This window comes from Xenopus laevis, chromosome 2L (genome assembly GCF_017654675.1).
Source record: "Xenopus laevis strain J_2021 chromosome 2L, Xenopus_laevis_v10.1, whole genome shotgun sequence".
In the NCBI taxonomy this organism is placed as follows: domain Eukaryota; kingdom Metazoa; phylum Chordata; class Amphibia; order Anura; family Pipidae; genus Xenopus; species Xenopus laevis.
Window position 1 is genome coordinate 40,915,121 of NC_054373.1, and position 27,119 is coordinate 40,942,239.

General features: G+C 38.1%; 1 pseudogene; it reads right to left on the minus strand.

The window, feature by feature from the left end:
- Window positions 1–27,119, minus strand: part of LOC108707448 — a 173,861-nt pseudogene that overhangs the window by 68,319 nt on the left and 78,423 nt on the right.

Sequence of the window (27,119 nt, forward strand, 5' to 3'; positions counted from 1 at the left end):
AATGCGTCAGACCTCGGACACTTCTTTGTATATCAAATGATCAAATAACTTTTTAACTTGAATCCTGGTTTTTCCCGTGAGTGCGCTGTCGCAAACACTGACTACTATTGATACCATTATCTCTTGGCGACGGACTCAAGGTGGCTGCACCCAGGTCAAGACACCGATTTGGTAAGAAATCTCTCCACTGTGTATTATTTAATCTTTTTACCTAAGCGCTGACTATTTTACCTGTCAAGCGCACCGTTCAGGGTGGTGAGCCCCCAAACCAACAAATACAACCGGTGAGCAGTGCGGAGGATTTTCTAAGTTAGACTAACCTTTTGGTGTTGGTTATCATTGTTATTTGAATAAGCATTCTTGCAACTTGATGCAGTCAGAAAACTACCAGAACTGATTATCAGGAACACCTTAGTTCATTAAATCATACAGTATATGGTCAGCATAAACAAAAGCTTGTCTAGAATATCCATTAGTGCACAACTGTTTCAATTAACCTGTGCATTGTACGTGGACTTTGCCCTAGCAGAGGAGTAGCTGATGAGAGATTGTTCAATAAGAGCACTTTATTAGATCATCAGTCAGAAGGTTTTACAAGAGCAAGACATAAACGCAGCTCATCGAGCATGGAGCTACGAGTATAGGAGAAGGATAGTAGTAAACTACAGACACTGCTGAGAACTTTACATGCACTGAGCACTTGAAAAAGCACCATCTCCCCGCTTAAATGCAGCTGCCTCTTTCAATGCAGCAAATGGGTAAATTTGACAAAAAAGCCACCATTAAGTCTACATGAAAGGCTCAAGGCAACATCCTTTCAATGCTTTGTACTTCAGTAATCAACAGATGTACTTATTCACCCCCTTCCCTCCTCCCAACCAAAACCCGATCAAGAACTATTTCTGAATGGTAGGAAATAATTCCACTTTGTACATCTTTTACTTAATCAAGACTTTCTATTCAGCAATTTGACCTTTTGTTCAAAACAGGATTATCAGTTTTTTCGCCAGTTACCAAGGGCGACTCGCATGGTGAACATAATTGCAATAATTTGCAAAACACCATGGCAACCCACATTACAACTAGGTAAATACTGGTCTTTTGTGCTACATTGTTATTTTCAGAGATGCTGAAGTCAAAGAACGAGTGACAAACGAACGCAAAATTTATATTTGCTTTGTCTCAAAGGAGAAGAAAATGGATAACAAGAATTGGGGGAAACCAACTACAGCTGTAATTTCTAACTTGATTAATTAGGATGGTAACAGTCCTTAACTGTATATTCAACAAACAGCCCTGACTTTGTCTCTCCACCCACCTCTCCCCTTAACAGCACCACCAGCTTGCCCTCCCCTCTTTTTCACCTCCACCCCAGACACATTTTTTCAGCCTGGAGAACAAACATCCCCATTTGCTCTTTTCTTCAACTTAATGAAATCCTTAATTACAGAATATTGTTCTCCTGCTCTTCATTACACTGAAAACAGAGACTGCCAAGGCAGACAGGGGTAGCTACAGTCATCTTGTCTGCTTCTCTTGGACTCAGCGTGCTTGATGACGGACCGCATTTTTCGTACATCAGCAGCTGTTCCACCACAGACAAAGAAGAATGGAAAGGCAAAAGCACACTACTTAACTTTCCATCAAGAAAGCTCCTCGGCAATATTTAGAAAGTGTGAACGCAGAGATGAAGTTACATTCCGAGAGGCAAGACATCAGCGTGGAATATTACATCACCTGACAGAATGCTACTACATTGCTTTCAAATTATCTCAGGAGGAGCTAAAGCGATGGGATTTACAAGAGTTAACATTGTTTTATATGACGCTTTCATTGCCGCAACTACTGTTTATGATATTTGGCTAAATAAACGACAAGGTTTACCCTTTGTGTATAAGCTGCTTTGATATTAATGAAAAATAATATATTAAAGGTATGTTGTTGTAACTCTACGTAAGTTATCATCTGACCATGCGGAATAAAGGAGGAATCTCCTTAAAAATCCCCTCATTTTTATATCAAGAACTGAATATGCAATTATAGCATATTACACAATTTAATACATGGCTATGAAGTTATAAAGAATTCGTACGGAGTGATTTTTATTTACAGAAACATATAGGTGCCCCATATGAATCCTTTTACCCAGATGGAAAAATCTAAATAGCAACTTCTCCATAGTATAATATTCATTATTCTTGCCTAACTCACACTTCCTCTAGTTTGTTTTATATATGTGTATTATATATATATATATACATACACGCACATACAGTATACACACATATATATATATATATATATATATGTATGTGTGTGTGTGTGTAAAATAGCATGGTAGTTACAAAAACACAGATGAATCCGGAAGATTAGTCTGAAGTCACCAGTATTTGTTCATATTTAGGTTGTTAGAGGTAAAGTGCTTGTGAGCATATGCACCTGTGCAAATAATATGTTGCCAACAGCATAAATAGTCTCATCCCAAGCACCTAATCTGATGTGTTGGCTAATCATTCCTCATAGTGTAAAAGGGCCAGTAACACATTATGGCTTACATCTGGGAATTTTCAAAACTAAAATTACAAGCATCCCTACTGTGGAAAGCTCATCGTTGTTCCAGGGATATGTTTAAAGGCAGGTGTGGGATCTATCATCTGGTTTGCCTTTGTTCTGGGGTTTCCAGATAAGGGGTCTTTATATAATTTGCAATCCAGTGGCTGAAATCTCATTAACAGAAATAGAATTGTTTTCTCCATCAACAAAGATCTATTCTGTTTAGTTAACAAAGATGGTGCCTTGTCACTCTGTGCATGGACAAATGGAAAATAGCACAGATCATGAAAAGCACAAACACTAATAAAACTTGAATCATTCTTTTCAAAATCAATGGCGCTATAGGGGAGGCATTACTGATTTGGGGCCCCCTAGCTGTGTTGGGTACTTTGTTGACTATAGCGCAGCAGGCTATACAGTGCTATAAAGTCTGCTTTCTGTGGAACTGGGAATTGTAGGTATTCTGTATATTTATCACCCCCCCATTAAAGAGAAATTGGATGAATATCCCAAGGGCTAGATATGGGTATTGAACCATCCTGGGCCTCCATGAATAAGTAATGATAATTGTGGCATAAAAAACAGACACTTTCTCTTAAAGTATGACATTTATTAGTTGTACACACGTTACTTACAGAATTGTGTGTGGCATGCTGGGAATAAATATATCTCTACAAAATATCTCTCAGAGATGGCAGCAGTTTTACTTTTAATTATTGTAAAGTTTAGTGTTTGAATACAGGTCACTTTTGGTTGATTACAATTCGCTTTCTCCTCTGGTGCAGGAGAAGTAATGTTTTGGGACTGTTTTCCAATATGTGGGCTACAGCCTCTGGTTCCATTTACAGGAAACCTTAAGACTACAATGTACATTCTTGATGATATCAAGCTTCCTAATTTGCTACAACAGTTTGAAGACGACTATTTTTAGCACAGCAATGTCCCCATGCACAAAGTGAGGTTTGAACACAATGGGTTTGCCGAGAAGGGAATGGAAACAATAGTCTCATCTGCACAGAGCCCTGACAACAACTCAATTGAAGACTTGATTGAGCCCTCCTAAACACTGGTGCTACGTTTCTTGGGAAGCCAAAGGTGTACTGGCTTGCGTATTGTAAATGCAGACTACAAGCCCAACTACATTGATGCTATTGTGGTTACATTTTAAAACAATGTTGGTTGGACTTGAGTGGAGGTTGTTACAGCAACAAAGTCCAATATCTATAATACTATCCAATCTCTGAGAATGAGATGTTGGACGGGCAGGTGTTCAGACACTTGTAGCCATATAGTGTATTTATAGTGTATAAAGGTCCTCTCAGAATAAACACACATTTAGAACTTTATTTATTTGTTTCCCTTAATCTGCTGATGGAATTTTTTGTGAAACCACTATGGAAACCACTAGATGCTACATCTGGATCACAGACTGTGGTTGTAGGCCATCTCCTCTGTTTAGAGATGGTTCATGCAGCTTGATAAAAAGGATCTTCTTCAAAAACAATTTATTTTAATTCCAAGCACGAACTATACTGACATCAGGGGAGTGCTCCGTAGATAGTAAGTGGAGTCTTGCTATTGAGGAGTTACCCCCACTATTGCTGTGCGTTTGTTTAGCCTCCTCAATGTATAGATCTGTCCATGCTTCATTACCTTTGTCAGCATAGACCATATTGCTTTGCTTGCTCTTAGATGTTGATGTTAGGGGTGTTAGGTATGTACCAGTTTCTGTGCGAGTATGTTGCTTGGTTTTAAAAAAACAAACACTGCAGACTGCATTAATTTTATCCATATATATGACTGTCAACCTAAAGGTCTTACATAAGGTTCGCATACACAAAAACGGTATTATACTTTATATTATGACAACATATTAAGAAGCACTTTACAAAGCTTCCAATCAAATTTTCCATCATTACAAACATTTCCATTAGACTTAATTTCATTCTAAACCCATAAGAAACCCATAGAGCCTGGAAGAAACTCAACTAACAAACAAACATTGATACAGTAATCTATATCATATGAAAATACGTTAAACCCAGATGTATTAAGCACTCCTACAAGTTAGAGAGGAAATAAAAAAACTCTGCTTTATCCTAAATCAAGCCAAATAGGAGAAAAAAATCTACAGACACTTTGTAAACAAGCGTTGATGTTTTGCCTATATTATTTGTCAGGAGTTGCCCAACTCATCATATCTAAATAATAAACTTTCTGTCATGCCTTCTTTTATATAACCGATAAAACATTCTTCCCCTGGGAGAAAACACTTATTACATTGACAGCTATTTAGAAATGACATTAACCTTTAGCTTGCATGAATGGTTTGTCTAACCACTGAATGGTATGAGAAAAGAAATCCATCAAAGGTTAACCACAAAAGCTAGGTAATATGCAAAGCCGCAGCAAAGTGTGAAGTGCCTTAATCTTCCTTAACTGCTCAACTCTAAATAATACTTAGTGCTACATGTATATAAAAACAGATTCCCCGAGATAAACAACAATGGATTTCTGGTAAAAATGTTCTAATCAAATTAAAGCTTATGATTAAAATTTCAGAAAAAAAAAGAAAAAAAGTTACATCTTCAGGTCAAAATGTGGCACCTGCCACATAGGGAGCAATGTATTCAAGTCAATAAAACAAACTCAACCAAATTCCTATCCACGATTGTACCTTATTTATTAATAAAATAACTTGAAATATCTAGATAAAATCTCGATAAAATCATAAAAAAACTCTAATTGTGCAATTTTTTTGGATTCGACTTGCGAATCGCTTGATTTTTTTGAGTTATCGCCCGAAACCCCTGAATTTTTCGGATTATTGTATGAAACCCAGTGCAGACCACGATATCTTCAAATTGACTTTTAGCAGCTTTGGGGTATAATAAAATCTTGAAACATTTGAGTTTTCCCTTTTAAAAGACCAACCAGAAAAATTTGAGCTTTAATAAATAAGCCCCCATAAGTCTTGTTATTAAGATTGTAATTATTGTAGGTAAGGGAGCAGATAATCAAGTTTGATTTTTGTTTTATATGCAATATTGATTAAAGACATAATCATGTGTACAAACCATTCATTTAATATAGACTGAAAACACAATCAAAACAGGGCGTCAATAAACCGAGACATAATGTTTGGCCACTTCAGTTTTTCGACTAAACGGACAGAGCATTACTCTAGGCATGGGGCTAAATAGATTCAGATTTTCCAAATGGTATCCATTCGTGTTGATTGTGTTGGTTGGAAAATCGAGTCTGCTGCTAGCTGAACCGACCTCACTCCTGATGGACCCCTGTGGTGCATTCAATTTGGCCCCACATAGGCTGAAACAAATATAGATGCACTTTTCCATTGACCACCTTTAATGGCGAGCTTTGCGGTCCATCGAAGACAATGATAAATGCTCATAAGTGTTTTAAGCACCCTGATTTCCATTTCATAAAGAAAAGTAATTTTAGGCAAATTCTGTTTTTTTACCTTCTTAGAATAAATATTTTAAAACCAGTTATTCAACTACCCTGAAGCTACACAGACTGGCAACTCTTGTGGTAGAGACTTAGTTGGGGTCCTTTTTTTTTTTTACATTGGGTTAACTTTGGGTTCAGAATTGGTTTTCTATACCTAAATATATATATATATATATATATATCCACTAAGAATTATGGTCACCTTTTAACCAAGTTAAAATATTATTTTATTAAAATGTATAACTAGCAAACAATGTAGTGTAGTAAATCGGCAACACTATCTTTTGGGATATATGTCAAGCTTGTATTAATGCAACAGAAAAACTCAATTAGCTCAGTGTTGATGGACCAGAAAAGCAATTTTTTTTGCTTGAAAGTGAGATAACTTTTAAAAATTCAAAGCATGATCACGTTCTCTTACCCCCTTTCTCCTCATCTTTGCAGGAACAGTCTGATAGCAAAGCTTAAATAAACTAGAAACATTTCAAATGATCCATAAAGGATTAATAAGCACTGCGGGAAGTCTTATAGGCTCAGTGTATACATTTTCTATCTCTTCCTACTTGATGAGCAGCTTAAAAAAATCTGGAGAGATTTCAGTTTGAATAACACAAAAACAACCTGCCTATATTAGAATCTGTATACTTTGCCCGGAAAGAATTCCAACGTGCAAAAATTTGGTTGAATAATTGTGAGCATGTTACCATACTAAATAAAATCAGGATTTTTTGTAATATTTGATTTGACTTTGCTAAGAGTCATTACTTAATATGGGACTGCTGACAATTTAGTGATGCAGACCTCATTATTCTTTTATAGCACTTCTGACAATATGCAGTGTGGAACAACGATTATTCAGGTATTTTAACAGCCAAGTTAAACTTGAAACACAATTTATGGCTGTGGTTTACTAAAATATTGGTTTGAAGTGTTGGAAAATCCCATTAAATAAACAGGTCATCAAGGGGCCTCCATGAGATTATTAAACTGGCTCAGGTACCAAAAGAGTTGGCCAAAGTAGGACTTACAGTTGGATGGATAAACAGGTAAACACATTTCTGATCACACTGACTTGATGGAGGGGGGGGTTCACATGCAAATATGATCGTTTTACACAGAAGAGGGGATTGGTCAAGGAACATTATAAGCAATTTAGACGTAGTGTGGTTGTTTATGATCATTACCTTTTAACAAAAATGTATGCACTTACATAGATACTAAATTATAAATAAAACAAGGGACCAGGGAATGTGTATTGATCAACTCCCTCTTTTCTATGTTAGTAGTAAAATTGACCAGACCAGTCACACTGTACTTTATTTACATTTCACTTAATCTTAATGTGCTCCCTCAATACAAATTGCACTATGGACATTCTTTGTGCAGAATAACTACTAGATTTGCATTTAGTTTTAGCACCCCCGCACCTGCCCTTTAATTGTGGTCTTTGGCTTTTAAAAATGGTTGATCTTAAGAGATCTCTCCCCTACAAAAGCTTTAGCTGATGAAGATCAGCCCTGGAGACCAATGCTTTGGTCAAAAGGCACTTTTCCCAAGAAATGCAACCATGCAGGCAGGTGCCAGGTTATTAATCTAACCGTTTTCATTCGTTTCTAACTAAGCAACTAATGTTCTTCATCCTGTCTCTCTTAATCTTAGTAACTATATACTTATTGCAATGTTTTTCCTTTCTGTTTGTGCTTCTACCGTACTGTTAAAAAGCTATATAATACTGTATAGAGAAACAGGGCTACATAAAAATACACGTACTAGGGATGCACCGAATACATTATCCCAAATCCTTTTCGAAAGATTCGGCCGCAGACCAAATCTGCATATGCAAATTAGGGGTGGGAAGGGGAAAACATTTTTTACTTCCTTGGTTTGTGACAAAAATTCACAGTTCCCCCGCCCCTAATTTGCATATGCAAATTAGGATTCAGATTCGGACAGTAGGAATTGTCCGAATCCGAATCCTGCAGAAAAAGGCTGAATCCTGGCCGAATCTCAACCCATACATAGGGGCAGATGTACCAAGGGTCGAATATCGAGGGTTAATTAAACCTCGATATTCGACTGCCGAATTAAAATCCTTTGACTTCGATATTTTGCGCAAATAGTTCGATCAAACTATCGAAGGAATAATCGTTCGATCGAACGATTAAATCCTTCGAATCGACCGATTAAATCCTTCGAATCGAACGATTATAAGGATTTTAATCCAACGATCAAAGGATTATCCCCGACCAAAAAAAGATAGCCAAGCCTATGGGGACCTTCCCCATAGGCTAACATTGACTTCGGTAGCTTTTAGGTGGCGAACTAGGGGGTCGAAGTTTTTTCTTAAAGAGACAGTACTTCGACTATTGAATGGTCGAATAGTCGAACGATTTTTAGTTTGAATCATTCGATTCGAAGTCGTAGTCGAAGGTCGAAGTAGCTCATTCAATGGTCGAAGTAGCCAAAAAAACATTTCGAAATTCGAAGTATTTTTTCTTCTATTCCTTCACTCGAACTTAGTGAATGGGCCCCATAGTGTGTACAAGCTGAAGCAATCCAATTCCATTAGCTGACCGAGTATCTGACTTTAGAGATGACTAAGCTGGGGTCAACTGCACAATTTATCTTGTCCAAACAGGGGAAGTATGACATCAATGTGCGAGCATAAAGGGTGGTACTGGAATTATAATAACAAGGTGAGAGAACACAGGGAATGTGGAGGGAGAAAAATTCAAAAATAAATGTTATCAATTAAAATAGTAGAGTATATTACATGGCCAACAACAGATGGGTCACTCATTCTAACATAGGAAAGTAGTCGCTAATATTGACAATAAAAATTACCACTATTTGACCATCTATGCTGAAATAGGGGAAAATGCAGTTTTCTTAGAACTCAATTTTCTTGTCTTCCCACTGACTTTTATGATTACTACAGAAAGCAGGGTTCTAAACATGTTTCTCAATTGAATTTCCAATCAATACAAAGAAAAAAAAAATTTGGACAGCAAATGGACGAGGCATATGAAAGTTGCTGCTTAAAAACAAAGTACACGTTAAGGGCTATCTCAACAAACCCATTTGAAGATTGAAAATAAAGACTAAGAATTATATAGTGATCCTAAGTAGACATTACATTTTAAAATGAACGTCAGCAATTGTAGCACATGTTTAACAGGAATCTTTCATGTATAAAAGAAAATTCCCATAGTGTGTTAATGAACTTGATAATGTAATACATTTTGAATTCCAGACCTTTATTTTGTAGAGATATATTTCAGATATATTAGCAGTATAAGACGGTGTTATACTGCTAGGTGGACTTCAGCACAACGGTTCCCTGGAGGCGAATACAGTCAGCACCCCTAACTGTCTATACATACTCTATGCACTTCCTGGGTTAATAAATCATAAGGTTGTGGATTCTCAGTTGAGCCTGTTATTAGAAGTATAGACTGCAAATATATTAATATTTCAATTGCTAAATAAAAAAATTTGAATAACAGCTCTTCTAAATAGCAAAGCCATTTATATAAGTTTGTAAAAGTCTGAAGCACTGCTCAATAACGCTCACATTCTCAGGATTTAAAAGTGAGCTTTCACAAATGCTCCATGAAGAGTGCAAAAAAGGATGCAACAGGCCATTTTTTATATATTGCCCACTGTGGGGCAAATTCACTAAGATTCGTAGTTGCGCCAGGCGTAACTTCGCCGCACTTCGCCACACTTCGCCAGACGTAGTTTCGCCAGCGCTTCGCAAATTCACTAAAATCTGAAGTTGCGCTCAGGGGTAGCATAAGGTTGCGAAGTTGCGCTAGTGTTGATTCGCTAAGTAAAGCGAAGTTACGCTAGCGAAGGCTAATTTGCATACGGCGCCAAATTCAAATTTCAATGGAGGAATACGTATCAGCACTACAAATGGCTAGAAAAGCTTCAAAACATCAAATAAAAATTTTATTTTGCCCTACACATGTGCCCATTGTCTAGGTAAGTTGCCATGAGTCAGGAGATGTAGGGGGGAAGGAGGGGAGCCCCAAAAAAAATTTCGATCTTTTTCAGCCTATCACCCATAATGTAGAAAACACGCCAGCGTTTTTTGGGACTTAGAAAAAATGTTGACTTTTTTTGAAGCAATCCCTATCTACTCTAATGCGCTTCGCCTGGTCTGAGGTGGCGAAGGAAGTCTAGCGTAAAAGGTAGCGTTCAGTACACTGCGCGCGTTAGTGAATTTGCGTAGTTACGTCGCTAGCGAAACTTCGCCAGGCGTAAGGGTGCAAAGTAACACTAGCGAAACTACGCCAGCGTTCGTTAGTGAATTTGCGCAGTAACAAAAATGCCAAACGCTAAGTAACGCTAGCGTTCGGCGCTTCGGTGCTTAGTGAATTTGCCCCTCTGTGTGGACTTCTAGAAACCGGTGCGGACTGTGCTAGGCCTCACTCGGTTATAAATGGGCGGACAAGGAAGGCAAATAGGAGTCCTTCTTCATGCCTCCTCCTTGCGTGTCGTTTACATGTGTATGTTAGGGAGTGTAAGAAGGCAATCCCACCTGGGGACCTCTACTTATTACTTGCCCATAGGTAGAAGGAGCTGCATCTCCAACTCAGAGGGACGCAAGTGATGTTAAATGAGCATCCTAAGTGGTCATCTCTTGTTTCCCTTAGTGCTCTTGCACTACCAGGGGCTGGAAATGACCCCTCAAGTCTCTATGCAATGGATTAAAATGTGTTTATTAAAAAAAAACCTTGAAATTGAATCAGAAACTTTTAAAGAAAAAAAGGAAGTTTTTTTTCTTTTTTTTAAGTGAATAACTGCTATGCAGCTCAACCCCACAGGAAACAGCTTGTGAACATTTAATGATTTTTATTTATTTTTTTAATACCAAACAAGGAAAGAAAGGAATTATGAGCCCTCTCAGAACAGACGTATAGTATCTTATCAGAGTCAAGAGACTGGAGGTCAGAACGACCTAAGTCTAGATCTATCAGGGGCATAATTCCAAATACAGGAAAACCCTGCCACAAATGTCCGGAGGAGAACTGACAAAACAACCATTAGTATTTAAACAGCTGTGTTCACACACAATAAATTAGTATTAGTGATTACAATAAACTAGTGGAAATATTTAAAAACTTGAGAGATGGTACAACAATATTAGCCGACACAATACCCATTTTCAGAATGTATATGAATCAGTTACTCTAAGCATAAACTGGGTGCTACACAGATAATAGCACTGATACTTAAATTGCATATTATAACCAGTTTACCTAAGAAAATTACATATTGCTTGTTTTCAAGGCAAAGTAGGCTTTCCAAATCTGAATTTGTGTGTTAGTTCCACTTCTATAAGACGTTATATTCTTTAACAGCATATAGAATGCCCAACATGACCGTGTACTAGAGTTGTTGTATAGCACCGGGGGGTTCTGGAGGAACGTCATTTCATTTCTACTATGTACGATATTTACTGTATATGGCTGAAATGACAATAAAATCCACTTGACTTGACTTGAATATTCTGCAAATATCTATAAAAAAATTTAGATTTTTGTTATAATAGTGACATATAATAAACATTTTATTATATGTGCAAAATCTGGTGATTTGAAAAGCCCAATGTCTCCTGAGTACACAGAAAAACCTCAATTTAACTATTTAACTTTGGCATTATCAGTGCAAACCTAAAAATGCCATCTCGCTTACAATTGTCAAATTAGTCACAAGGTTACATGTAGTATAGAGCAGAGGCAAGCAAAATAGTTGAATTTTCAAGGTGCTGCTCCAGAATCAGCACACTTAGGGGCTGATTCACTAAATTCGAGTGAAGGATTCGAAGTAAAAAAACTTTGAATTTCGAAGGTTTTTTTGGGCTACTTCGACCATCGAATGGGCTACTTCGACTACGACTACGACTTCGAATCGAAGGATTCGTAGTAAAAAAACGTTCGACTATTCAACCATTCGATAGTCGAAGTACTGTCTCTTTAAAAAAAACTTCGACCCCCTAGTTCGGTAGATAAAAGCTACCGAAGTCAATGTTAGCCTATGGGGAAGGTCCCCATAGGCTTACCTAACTTTTTTTGATCGAAGGATATTCCTTAGATCGTTGGATTAAAATCCTTCGAAACGTTCGATTCGAAGGATTTTATCGTTCGATCGAAGGAATTATCCTTCGATCGTTCGATCGAATTTCCTGCGCTAAATCCTTCGACTTCGATATTCAAAGTCGAAGGATTTCAATTCCTAGTCGAATATCGAGGGTTAATTAACCCTCGATATTCTACCCATAGTGAATCAGCCCCTAACTTAGCACTTAGTTAACAATACAAAACCATATATTTTGGAGAGCACATATTATAATGAATTCGAAGTAGGTAAATGTTTTTCAGCTTCAAACTACTATACAAAAAGGTGATTATGGCTTTTAATACATTTTTGAATTTTAACCCAAAACTTACCAAATCTCTTCTCCCACATACCATTGCCACTTAGGCAGAAAGGTTGAATTTGATGGCCGTATTTATTCAACCACATCTTCTTCAGTAGTAGCAAAATTATTGCAAGCAATTTAGATAAATGTCCATGGGGGTCGAAACGAACAGGGGTGCTTTGCGAATGAGGCGGCAGCGCCCCACTAGGTACCAGGGGCAGCAAAAATGCTGCTCCTGGTACTTTAAGAGCGAATTTCCGGGGGAGGGGGGGCAGCAGTAACTGCTGCTGCCTCAGGCGGCAGAGGGGCCAGGATCGCCCCTGGAAACGAATTAACATAACGGTTTAGTGTGAAGTAAGATTTGTTAGAAAATTGCGTAACCACAGTCTCCGGGTTTTCCCTTTTTATATCGACTCTGTATTCCCGTTTCTCCTCGGGTAGAAATTAACAATGTCAAAGTCCATATGAGTCAGAGCTAAAAAAGCTCAGGGAAAGAAGAATGCAGCATAAAGGGAAATCTATATGTAGTGTAGTATATTATCGGTTGTTGTAGTTCCACAACTTCCCAATCTTACTATAGGGTGTCCGGTTACTCCTTACATTCACCACTTGTGTGCTTTAAGTTAGGTACTTACAAAACCTTTAAACTTTAAGATGCACTCATCAAAAAACCAAGATGGGACTGTCAGAGGTTGCGTCATACTATTAGGAACAGATATATAGTGTCAAATCTTTTATTACATATATATAAAATTCCACCAATTTCACTCACATTTGTATAGTTTTAAAAAAGTCCCCTCTCCTACTCGAGTGCCCGTGCTACTTCCAAGATTGAATTTGGTATTTTGGTTTGGCTCTGACCCGAGTTGAATTCACACACACTGTAACACTTCCGTGGCGCTGGGGGATGACGCCAGCTGCCTTCGCCTTTTGTAGCTTTAGGACTTCATCAGAGGCTTCATTTGGGCAGTCAGTATGCCTCTTACCTCTTAAAGGGTTTTGTTGCCATGGGGATGCATCATGCTTATGACTTACAGCTCCCCTGCTTCTTCCGAGTTTACGCATCTCCACACAGGGGAGAATTATATGTAATAAAAGGTTTTTCACTATATATATCTGCGCTCTACATTCCCAATAGAATGAAGCAACCTCTGACAGTCCCATCTTGGTTTTTTTGATGAGTTTGTCTTAAAAGTTTAATCGTTTGTAAGTACCCAACTTAAAGCACGCACATGGTGAATGTAAGGAGTAACCTGACACCCTACAACAGTGATCCCTAACCAGTAGCTCGTGAGCAACATGTTGCTCTCCAACCTCTTGGATGTTGCTCCCAGTGGCCTCAAAGCAGGTGCTTATTTTTGAATTTCAGGCTTGGAGGCAAGTTTCGGTTGCATAAAATCCAGATGTACTGCCAAACAGAGTCTCCTGTAGGCTGTCAGTCCACATAGGGGCTTCCAATAGCCAATCACAACCCTTATTTGGAAACACCCAGGAACATTTTTCATGCTTGTGTTGCTCCCCAACTCTTTTTACATCTGAATGTTGCTCACGGGTGAGGGGTCCCCTGCCCTATAGTAAGATTGGGAAGTTGTGGAACTACAACAACCGATACTATACTACACTCAGATTTCCCTTTATGCTGCATTCTTGTTTTTTTAGTGTGAATTAAAGCAAATCTGTCCCGATTTAACTACTAACCCTATATGACAAACTAATAAATGCCTTTGTAGATAATTTATACAGTCTAACCATTTAATTTTATAAGAAAAATATCTATATTTTACATTCAATGCAGGTCTTTGAGAAATTAAACTGACATAAGCTTAAGTGCTAGACTATTATGAAGTTTTCTCAATGAAAGTTGTTCTCAAAACCTGATCTAGAGCTTTTCTTTACTTCTATGGCATATATTTAAGCTGAGATAAAAGCCCCATTGATTTGAATAGATTTTGGCAGGGTCAAGGAAAAAAATTCCTTGACAGTTGTAAAAAAATACCAAACAAATCAGCCTGTGTAGTATTTTGTTAAAAACATTCTCTACACAAATACATTTTAAAAAAAAATAATTTTGAGTGAAATTTTTTCCCTTTCAAATCTGACCTTTGCTAAATACCCCCCTTATGTCACTAAGACGGGGAGGACTACTTATCAAAATGTGAACTTGTAAGTCTGAGTTTTTTAAATTCAAACAAACTCGAAATTTTACCAAACTCAAATGTGCTTATTTATGAAAATAAACTTGCACACAAAACTAATTGATATAGAAACATGAAATAAATTTAGAATGCAGCAAATCAGTATTCCACTGATCACTGGCAATGGGTCTAGCAACTTTTACAACTGATTGGTAAAAAAACTGCTTTAAATTGGTTTAGGACCAGTGCCGGGCCAAGTCGGCCGGGCGCCCAAGGCAACCCGACCGAATACATCGCCCCCTTCAGAAGTGTGCGTACGCACAGGTGCGTGCACACGGGTGATAAAGCGCATGAGCCGATCGTGCACACGCGCATGGGCAGAAGAGAGTGTGTCTAGGAAGAGTGCGCATTTAGGAAGAGTGCGTGTCTGTGCGCGCCTAGGAAGATAGCGATTGCTGCTACAGGTGGGGAAAGAAGCGGCCGAACTAGGGGCAAGGCGCAGAAGAGATACAGTGCCTGGTGTCCCTTCACATTTGCACCCTAGGCACGTGCCTCTTCTGCCTAACCATAGTTACGGCCCTGTTTAGGACAACTCTAACTTCTATATGAACTTGGTAGCTTTTAGATTCCCCATTCCAGTTTTCGTATTTAATAAATCTGGAGAATTTGGGTTTTGGTAAATCTAAGTTGAGTTTAAGGGGCAGATTTACAAAATTCGAGTGAAGAATTCGAATGTAAAAAACTTCGAATTTCGAAGTATTTTTTGGGTACTTCGACCATCGAATTGGTTAAATTCGTTCGAATTCGAACGATTCGAACGATTCGAAGTAAAAATCTTTCGACTATTCGACCATTCGATAATCGAAGTACTGTCTCTTTAAAAAATACTTCGACCACCTACTTCGGTAGATAAAACCTACCGAAGTCAATGTTAGCCTATGGGGAAGGTCCCCATAGGCTTGCCTGTGATTTTTTGATTGAAGGATTTTCCTTCGATCGTTGGATTCAAATCCTTCGAATCGTTCGATTCGAAGGATTTAATCGTTCGATCGAACGAAAAATCCTTCGATCGATCGATCGCAGGATTTGCGCAAAATCGGTCGACTTCGATATTTGAAGTCGAACGATTTTAGTTCCCAGTCGAATATCGAGGGTTAATTAACCCTCGATATTCGACTATTGATGAATCGGCCCCTAAGAGTTTTAGGGGCTAATCTAGCAAAGGTCGAGTTTTAGAGGTTTTTATTACCTCAAATGAACTTGAAATTCGAATAGTATCTTATTTAAGAAAAAACTTGAATGTCTAAAACTCGAACGAATATTACTGACCCGAAAACTCAAATCAAATTCGACTAATCTCGAATCGGGAAGGCTATTAACATCTTCAAATGGGTTACTAGACCTCTGCCATTAGGTTTTAGGTGGCAAATGCAAGCTTTTCCCAGGGTCCAGGTATGATAAATCTTAAATTTGAGTTTGGATTATTCCCAACTTGAATTTGTGAGTTTTCACCAAAAATCCAACTTAAAAATTCAAATTTACAATTAAAATATTAACAAATCTGCCCGGTAAATCCGTTGATAAATGGTCTCCCCTTAGGGTTCATCATTGTCCGCTCGCTTGTGAGAATAATTAACACCTGCGTTGACATGCGGTAGAATTCACAGAAATCCAACCTCATGCGAATAGGCCAGTGTCAATTAGAATTAGATTAGCACAATCCTGGCAGTATAGAAAGAAAACTCTGCAGCTCAGCGAAAAAACTAGCACCTTCTGTAGAATAATTAATGCAAAAACATTAGAAAAGTAAGCAAAAGTTTTTTAAAAAAATAAATAAACAGCATGGTACAGTATATTTTTCTATGACAGTTAAACAGCAATTTTGTTTGAAGATACATTTTTTTTTACATTGGCAGTAAAGGGTCTGAAAAGTACAATGTGACACAGTAGAACGATGCAGAAAGAATAAATATATTCCACCATTCAAGAAGAAATAAACCTACCATTGTCAGCGCAAACCTAAAAATGTCATCTCGCCTACAATCGACAAATTAGTCGCGCAATTACATGTAGTGTAGAGCAGAGGCAGGAAAAATAGTTCTCTGCCATCAAACTTGCTGCTTCTGATCATTTGAGTTTTCAAATGATGGGAAAATGCACAAACTGCTCGGTGCTCAGGAAATGCGAATGTTTCCCCAAAGGCATTATTAACAATTAATAATCATTACGCCGGTGCCTTGTTTACCTGACCTTGTGTAAATTCAGCAGCCTTATAATTAGACCTACATTTTGCACATTTGTATATTTTCATGCATAGATTTGACTCATTCATTCATCCATTAAAATTCACTTGACAGACGTAGATGGATAATCAAGCTACAATTTGTATTTACTGGATTATAGAAAATTGCCCAAACTGTTGTTAAGTTCAAGGAAAGCACATTCTTGTCTCTCTCTTGTCACTGATGTAAAAGCAATTACACATCATAGGATGGTCCCAGGGCTCTGCAGAGATGCTGCATTTGTTAGCTGCAAGCTTAAAGCATTATTTTATTTCGAGGCGTTAAGTGACTTATGTGATGTGGTCTACAAAAGCAATTGGATCTGCAAAGAGAAGAGTAGAACTAGTGGAATGAACTAATTAAGTAGGCTACATTTCCAAGTTACATTCAAGGTAAGTGTTTAAGCGAATGCTCGATCATTACATCAAGCGAAAACATCGTAAAGGGAATCATAACGGGAATGGCTTTGTCTGTGCTAGGTTATAGACGCATACATGAAGTTCAACTAAACAAACAAAATATCTGTGATTTAACACATTTTTAACGTTTGCTCTTTTGTAGCTAAATTGACACATGACAAAATACAGGGTACAGGTATGGGACCTGTTATCCACACTGCTCCGGACCTGGGGTTTTCTGGATAAGGACTCTTTATGTAATTTGGATCTTCATAAAGAAAATCATTAAAACATAAATTGAACCCAGTAGGATTGTTTTGCCTCCAATAAGGATTTAATTCCATCTAGTCAGGGATTAAGTCCAAGGTACGGTTTTACAGAGAAAAAGTGCATTTTTTAAAAAAATTAGACTTATTTGATTAAAATGGAGTTCATGGGAGGTAGCTTTCCTGAAATTCAGAGCTTTCTGGATAATGGGTTTCTGGATCCCATACTAGAAAAAAAAAATTCGCTATTGCACCATTTCTTGGTTGCTTGACTATCAATTAGGGATGCACCGAATCCAGGATTCGGTGCGGGATTCGGCCATTTTCAGCAGGATTCCGATTCGGCCAAATCCTTCTGCCCGGCCGAATTGAATCTGAATTGGCTTATGCAAATTAGTGGTGGGATGGAAATTGTCACAAAACAAGGAAGTAAAAGATGTTTTCCCCTTCCCATACCTAATTTGCATATTAGGATTCGGTTTGGTATTCGGACGAATCTTTCATGAAGGATTCAGGGGTTTGGCCGCATCCAAAATAGTGGAAGGAAAGACACTGGCAGTGTGGTTAGAGAGAAGAAAGCTTTTTAAAAAAGAAAAGCAGCAGGAAGTTTGGATTTTTATCCGCTTTGTTTAGGTTTTCGTAAGCTAGTATCTTGACGCAATAAAGAAGCCATTGTGAGCTGTGCATTGTAATGCAAGTGCGTATTTTGGTGCTCTAGAATAAAGCTGGCCATACATACAGAGATCCGCTCGTTTGGTGGAGGACAATATCGGGTTTGATCACAAGGAGAATACGGGCAGTCGGATCGGGGATCGCATCAACAAACCAATGCAGTCCTTGATCCAATGAGATTTTTAACCCTGCCTGATTGACATCTGGCTGACTTTCAGCCAGATGTTGATTGGGGAAGCCCATCAGAAGGCCACATACACTGCCCAATAAGATGCCAACAATCTGTCGGCTCCAAATCACAGGAAGGTCATCTCCCATAGACTCCATTTTAATTATGATCCCAACGTAAGATATAATTCATCTTTATTGGAGGCAAAATAATCCTATTCAGTTTATTTAATGTTTATACTATATTATTATATTGTATATTATATTATTTTTTAGTATAATTAAGGTATGGAACTCCAAATTATGTAAAGATCCCTTATCCGGAAAACCCCAGGTAGCAAACATTCTGGGGTATCAGGTCCCATACCTGAACTATTATTAAACGATATTTCAAAGCATTTATCCTATGTAAATAATGGCAACATATTGAGACTCTGAGGAAGACACCATGAAAAACAGCATTTAATAAATTCCAAACACAGCAAAAGACTCATTGTAAAAGACAGGAGACTACAATAATATACCTAGTAAGTATATCTGGTAAATTCATATAAAAGGCGGTGGAGATATATGTGAGGAGGTGGTGCTGGTGCTATATTGGCTTTTCTTTTCCTAGTACTTAATCGGCACTTCACGATGGCACCACTTCAAACAAAATCGGCTAAACAAACTTCACTGCAGCTCTTGATAGTGTTATACCTATTCTTTTAGCCTCAAAAAAAGCAGCACAGAATTAATTACCAGTTCTATGGATCTATTGTGAGCATAATAGTCTAAAGAGCTATCACAGACACATTTATTGTAAAAAGCGTCATCTCAAGAGAGCCTACTTGAGGGCCAAAACGATTAACACAAAATGCTTTGTCAGATAAAAAGATAAGAACGTGCACCTCCCAACTGCAGAATGAATTAGAACAGTGGGTTATCTTACAAATTAACCAGGGCAGTTAGTGAGGAAAATTTCATGAAAGTGTAATTCTTAGCTTTGTGAATCCACAGCAGGCATTCTGCCAGCTGACAAGATGATGAAATTTCTTGTTTTAAAAAAAAAACCTTTTTTCATTACTGAATTTAAACTTAGCTTGACAGTTCTATTTTTGCACCCTTCCTCCAATAAAAAAACACTAAATCAATTATTCCTTGGCATAATTAGTGCTCTTATGAGGCAACCTTATAAAGGAGCACTTGTGGGATCACAGTGTCTCCCTTAGAAATAAAAATGAACACCAGAAAAATGTGCTGTCCCTGTACGGCATGAGACAAGTAAATACCTTGTGATTTCAGACGGCTTCACTTTGCTTGTACATTATCTGAAACTGTTTAAAAAAAACATGGACCTTTGTAAACACATACAGTACATTCTAGCAGATTTTCTTTTTACATTTTACACAAAATTAAGTTTATTTATATAGGTTATAATACATACTAGTTCTTCAAAGGTGATGCCTCAACCTCCATATTTATTTCTCCTAATTCAAACACCTTACATATGTAGTTTAATAGTTGTACATTTGCCCATTGGTGACTCATGTGGGATTCAGCTTGTTAGATGCGGGATGAGGGTTACAATGGGAGTTAGTAGGATGGTAGGATGACTTGTGAAACTCACAAATAACCGGTAAGAAAAACATCAAATCTATAAGCAATTGTAATTAGTGGTCCCTTATAAATACACCATAATCTTTCTGTATTACTGCTAGTGCAAAAATATATTTTGATGAGCATTTTACGAATTTGTTAACAATAACTACATTTTCAGGGGTATAGGCCCTGACTATTTCTAGTATGTCCTATTGGACATGTTAAAAGATTTCAGTTGACTGCAGATAATATCTCTGCATGTATTGCCGATCATACGATTTTCAGAGGGAGACTATCACTAGCTTTGGTCGGACATAACTTTCGTACGATTGCTGTCAGGGGCAGAACATCGACTGATCTGTTCTTTTACTACTTTATTTGATCGGAATGGTTAGTGGCAGGTCGGGAGATGATTCGTACGATCGGATATTTGCGTCTATGGCCAGCTTTAGCCATAAGTCAAGTCCAAGAGTCCACCATAAATCCAATCTACTACAAGCCAGAATAGTGTAAAATAATGTAAAATAAAATAAAATAGAATAAAATAACATCATTCCTAAGCTGTCCCACCTCTGGTGGCAGGACAGAAGTACGGCAGGGTAGGGGAGGAGCCAATCCTACATATAAATGTTAAGACGTTTGTCCTGCCTCCAGATGTGAAGGATAACTAAACCAATAACATCTTCACTGGCAGGAAGGGCTGCAACAGAAAATGAGATTTGGAATTGGAAACACTTTGGGGCAAATTCACCAAGGGTCGAATATCGAGGGTTAATTAACCCTCGATATTTGACTGGGAATTAAAATCCTTCAACTTCAAATATCGAAGTCGAAGGATTTTAGTGCAAATAGTTTGATAGAATGATCGAAGGAATAATCCTTCGATCGAACGATTAAATCCTTCAAATCAAATTTTAATCCAACGATCGAAGGATTATCCTTCGACCAAAAAAACTTAGGCAAGCCTATGGGGACCTTCCCCATAGGCTAACATTGGGTTCGGTAGGTTTTAGATGGCGAACTAGGGGGTCGAAGTTTTTTCTTAAAGAGACAGTACTTCGACTATCGAATGGTCGAATAGTCGAACGATTTTTAGTTCAAATCCTTCGATTCGAAGTCAAAGTCGTAGTCGAAGTAGCCCATTCGATGGTCGAAGTAGCCCAAAAAACACTTCGAAATTCGAAGTTTTTTTACTTCGAATCCTTCACTCGAGCTTGGTGAATTGGCCCCTTCGAGTTTGAAAAGATTTATAGTTAGAACAATGAGAATGGAACAAAGAGATAACTTCTCCTAGTTGTTGTGGAATGAGAGAGAGCAAAGCTTTAATATTGAAAAAAAGTCTAATCCTCCTTCTCTTTCATTACAGTTGCTCTAGCAGTATCTATAGGTACAGAAGGCCTAAATTCAGAAGTTGATTTAGGATTTGGCCAAATGTTTTTCAAGATTCATATTTGCTCAACTTCTCAAATCTGAACCCTCAAAGGCATGCACAGTGTCGGACTGGGACACTAGGGGCCCACCCAAAAACCTTAGACCAGGGGCCCACCAAGAAAATTTAGCCCAGGGGCCCACTCTCAGTACTATTATTCTTCCTCTCCTCGTTCAACCTCTATTCTCATAGTCTCTTTTAGTTATACATACTATAAACTATTAATCCATCTCTTTAGCCTCTTTGTTCTCATAGAAACAGGGAATGGCCATGGAATAGGCTAAATGTTTAGCAGCATAAGGGCCCACTGACACCTGGGCCCACCGGGAGTTTTCCTGGTATCCCGGTGGGCCAGTCTGACACTGGGCATGCGATTCTAGCCCTTTCACTGCCCAAGGTTGTTAAACTGACAGCTCTGGCTCTTTGACCTATGTAATGTGACAACAATCAGCAACTGGTCATAGATAACACGCCCTCACACATGCTCTCAAATTGGAATATGCAAATAATAATTCAGACTAGTTTATTTTTTCATTCATCCAAATCACAAAATTACATTATGTATTTGGTGCATAGCTAGTTGGTGGTAAAATAAATTTATAAGAAAGAGATTATTTGCTGTGCTACCGTAACACAAGTACATAATGACCTTCAAATTACATAAACCATATGATTTGCACATTGACATTTGTGCTGAGCTGTTCAGCCCCTTCAGATCAAGTCAGCAGCTTCTCTGCAAGCGTATGGACCATTCCTGATAGATATCCTGATAGAAAACAGCATGTTGAGGCAGTGCTCTTCTGACCGGCTATCATAGGCTTTTGTTATATTTTAAACATTGGCTTGAGGACCGAATGATTGTATCAGCCCAATTTGGCCCGGCATGTAGGGGGCCAAAAATTTGCTTGCTTGGTGGCAACGCCAAAGAGAAGATCTTAATGTATGTGGCCAGCTTAAGTGTATTGCTGTCATTTAATATGTTGAAAATTTCTGTTCTTTATTACTATCTCCTAATTTTGACAATTTGCTATGGAAGAATATTATGTACATCAGAAATCTTTACTACAGAATTGAAAGGAACTTGAACATTAATTAATGCTTTCAATTATCAGTTATGACAAGCTCCTTCTGTAAAGGATCTGAAGATTTTAATCACAGTAGAAAGGAGAACTTCAATATTAAAATTTCAAAACACAGGACACTCAAAGCAACAGTTATTAACGCCTCAGACTCTAAGTATGCCCATTAGTTGTCTTTTGATGTTTCTTTGATTTTTAATTAATAGCTATAGACACGTTTAACTTTTATGAGTTCATTAATAACTCACAGGAGTTTCCCATCTTGGATTTTGTTCGGAGGATCTGCGACACACACATGATCAATGGGCTTTGAGCAGCTGGTGAGAAGATGAGCTTAGGGATCTTCACAAATCATTAAGCAGAAAATTATGTTTGCCTGTCATAGAAGCTGATGCTACAGGGCTGATTATTAAATTCTGATGCTAATTGCGATGATTATGGAGTTGCCATTTATCAATAATCTAAAAGGTTTAGTAATCAGCATTGTATTGTGACATTTATATGATATATATTAGTGAAGGGCGAATTTATTCGCCAGGCGCAAATTCGGTGCGAATTTGCGCGATTCGCCGCCAGCGAATAAATTTGCGAAACACCCGCGAAAATTCGCGGAAAAAAACGGGCGCCGGCGTCAGAAACGGGCGCCGGCGTCGAAAAAACGGGCACCGGTGTCAAAAACGAGACGCCGGCGCCATTTCGCAAATTCGCCCATCACTAATATATATATATAACATAATGTACAACATTTCCGCCCTATTTCTTAGTTAAGCTTTAGTTTTCCTTTGCAGGGGTTCTGTCATGATTTTTATGGTGTAGTTTTAATACTAAATTACATTGTTTATACAACATTCTACCACAATTTTATTCTTTAAACACGAAATATAGTTTTTTTTTGCTGTAATATTGGTGTGTAGAAGCCATGTCAGATCATTGTGCCTGATCCTAAGCTTTCAGAAAGAGCCAGCACTGCACAATGCAACTGCTTTCAGATAAGCTATCGTTTCTCCTACTCAATATCTGTTTCCAAGTCACATGGGAATTGAGTTGTTGCATTATTTCTCCTGTTTGGGTGCTATTCTCATAGGCATGTAAGCATTTATAATTTTGATATCTACAAGGCTGAAACCATCTCTAGGCTTCATGTTATCTGTTTGTTAAGGGTACGGGGGTCAGTGGTTTTAGAAACCATTTCCTCACACTGTATAACATATATTCTTACCGAACAAGCTAATTAAGGCTAATGACACACAGGGTAGTTTAACTGGCAGAGAAACACCTGAAACCACCCATGTCAATTCCGATTGAAGCTGCCTAACACAGCAACTACAGTCTGTTCTTGTCTGAAGATTGTACATTAAAGCATGTTAATAACCACCTGTACCTGCAGTGTAAGCCATTAGAGTTAGAGGAAATTATCCAGCAGCAGAAATGCTCCATTACCACTCCTGGTAATATTAAATTACAAAAAGAATACAGAGCCACCCTGATAGCAGCTGCTGAGATTCACATGTTTTAGCACAGGAGATTCCTACTGATAACCAGTTCATATTAATTTTAGATAGATTTGTTGCCCAGTGGCAGTGCTGTGGGAAACTATTGGTAGACTCAATGTGGACATGCAGCCTACAGGAGTCTCTGTTTGGCAGTAGACATGTTTTTTCTTGCAACTAAAGCTTGCCTTCAAGTCAGGAATTCAAAATAAGCATCTACTTTGAAGCCACAGGGAGCAACATTCAAAGGGTTGATGAGCAACATGTTGTTCCCAAGCCACTGCTTGGGGATCAGTGTATTAGCCCAAAGCAGGCCAGTGGAGCAGCATAGAAATATGGAGGTTCTATCAATTCAGGCAGCTAATATTTCAGGAAAGATCTCAGGAAAAAGCTGTTATCCTGTTACATGCTCACTGTTCAGTTGATAGGCTGCTGAGGGATATGGAGGGTGGTGATACCACTCCAACTTGCAGTGCAGCAGTAAAGAGTGACAGGCAGAGCATAGTCACATGGCTGAGGGCACTTGTGAAAGTAAGACGATGGCTACCCTCTGTCAAATTTCAAACTGAAATATAAATAAGTGTGCTCTTGTGAAAAACAGATTTAAATACAGGATCCTGCTGGAGGAGAGCTATTAATGGATGCATTTTATAATACATGGTTTCCTGTGACAGAATCCCTTCAACATTTGTGATACTACAGCTGCACAAATATTCATAACACACAAAAAATATAGATACATTCCTTGCAGAAACAGCTGCTCGATAGAAATATTTGAAGTACAGAACATCCTTGTTTACAAATTCTCCCATCTTTACAGATGAGTGTGTTTTTGAAGCAAAATAAATGTCACAGATGTAACCTGAGTTTACTATTAAAAATAACACATGCTTTATGGCAGTAAAGCTTCCCATGTGGCCTATTAGGGAGTGGCATTCAATTATGTCACAAGGTGGCTTCTAAAGGTACAGAAAAATCAAGCTATTGTTAATAATGGATGAATAAAAAAAAATTTAAATATTGCCGCTACTACAGCACTAAATTTTGGGGAAAAATCTTGAGTATGTTGTTTGACATTTGTGTAGTTATTGAATTTCATAAGCAACTAAAAGCATTTTGCACTACAGGTATGGGACCTGTAACCAAAAATGCTTGGGACCTGGGGTTTGCCAGGTAAGGGACCTTTCCATATTTTGATTTCCATACTTTAAGTCTACCAAAAAAATCATTTATACATTCAGTAAACCGAACAGGATTTTTTTTTGTCTTCAATAAGGACTAATATATCTTAGGATCAAGTACACGTTATGGTTTTATTAATACAGACAAAAAGGAAATAATGTTTAGAAATTAGAAATATTTCCTTATAACTGAGATTATGGGAGATCACCTTCCTGTAATTCAGAATCAGGGATTAACATAACTTGGATATTAAAACCTGAATGGACGTTTCTCTCATAACGTATCAAAAATCAATTCAGAAAAAGAACCAGATATGGCACATCCATATAAGTAAAAAACACAATGAAGCTCAGGGTGGGACAAATCCCAGAATCCAAGTAGCTTCACATTTGGGAAATATTTTATACAGACAATAACTTACCACCCATTGGAAAAGTCTATCAGTAATGACTGTGTGCTGAAAGAGTTTTATAGGACAGAAACTGTATCTATTACTTACACTGTAGTATTTCTTGATGTACCATCTTATGTCCAAGAGCAGCTTGTTGTGAACCTGAATAACATAGTCCAAGGGAAAAGCATCACACTCAGGTTTACTGCAGCGTTTCAAGCCAGGTTCAATCTGCAGTCCCTATAGTTAAAGAACAAGACATGTCAAGCAGAAAGAAAATAGAGGGCAATTTATTTTTGTTGTTTGAGAGAGCATATGCTGTAGCTTAAATCATATAAAGAGGGCTGTTTTGTTTCAGATGGTCGTCTAATAATCAGTGAAAGCACATTTGCATTTGAGTAGGAAACATACATGCTAGTCTACTTGAACAACCAGTGTTGCATTAATCCTTATTCCCCAAATGATTTCTTGGGCAATCTGCATACACCTTGTAGTGCTGCCATTATTTGGTCTGATTTCATGTAATTTACCCATTTTTTTCTACACTTGTTCTGCAAGTGGTATTCTGTTCCTATTCCACAATTTACAGCAATGCTTTTATTGTTCCCTTTATGCAATGCTTCCACGCTGCATGGGTTTCTGAAAGTTATATAGCAATATTAACTGGTTTTGATAAAACTGTGGCAGAAGCTTTTCAAAGGCATACAAATTACCAGGACATTAATGAAGCTCAGTTTCATAGTTAAAGCCTTTAGCACAGGTTATTTAGAGAAGAGAGCAATGTGTTTGAACAAATAAAATGTTCCACAAATAATAAAACAGATGTTTTGATGTTTTAATAATAAAAGGAAATGGTTTTAATGAATGTAGGCATATTAAACAATTTCTATTAATGATGATGTCAACCAGTCTGCCTCATCTATGGTTGACACTGGTCCATTCTGTTTTGCTTATGTAAAAACTGTGAATAAACACTATCTGAAATTCCAAAAATAAATACAAATGTGTTCTGCACAGTCATACCTGATTCCACAAATTAATTGTAAATCAATATAGTCTTTCTGTGCTCGCAGGAACCATCTACCGAGCCCCCTTAGGCTCACAGAGTAATCCAAACTCTCCCTTCTTGTGGTGTGATGGGCTCTGAGAATCTGTAAACCACCCACTATGAAAAAAAGGGACTTCAGGCCCTCGCATGTTTCACAGTGAACTGAAGCTACTTAAGGGCTCTTACACATGAGCGTTCTGACCTGCGCTCCCCTGCGTTCCGTTTTTTGGCGTTCAGCCGCAGGGGAGCGCAGGAATAGACGCAAGTCATTATTTGAAATGGGGCTGTACTCACTCAGGCGCGTGTAGGCGCCGAACGCAGGAAAAATGCAGCATGTTGCGTCTGAACCTGCGTTCGGCGCCTACACGCGCCTGAGTGAGTACAGCCCCATTTGAAATAATGACTTGTGTCTATTCCTGCGCTCCCCTGCGGCTGAACGCCAAAAAACGGAACGCAGGGGAGCGCAGGTCAGAACGCTCATGTGTAAGAGCCCTTAAGGAACAGTTCAGTGTAAAAATAAAAACAAGGTTAATAGATCGGC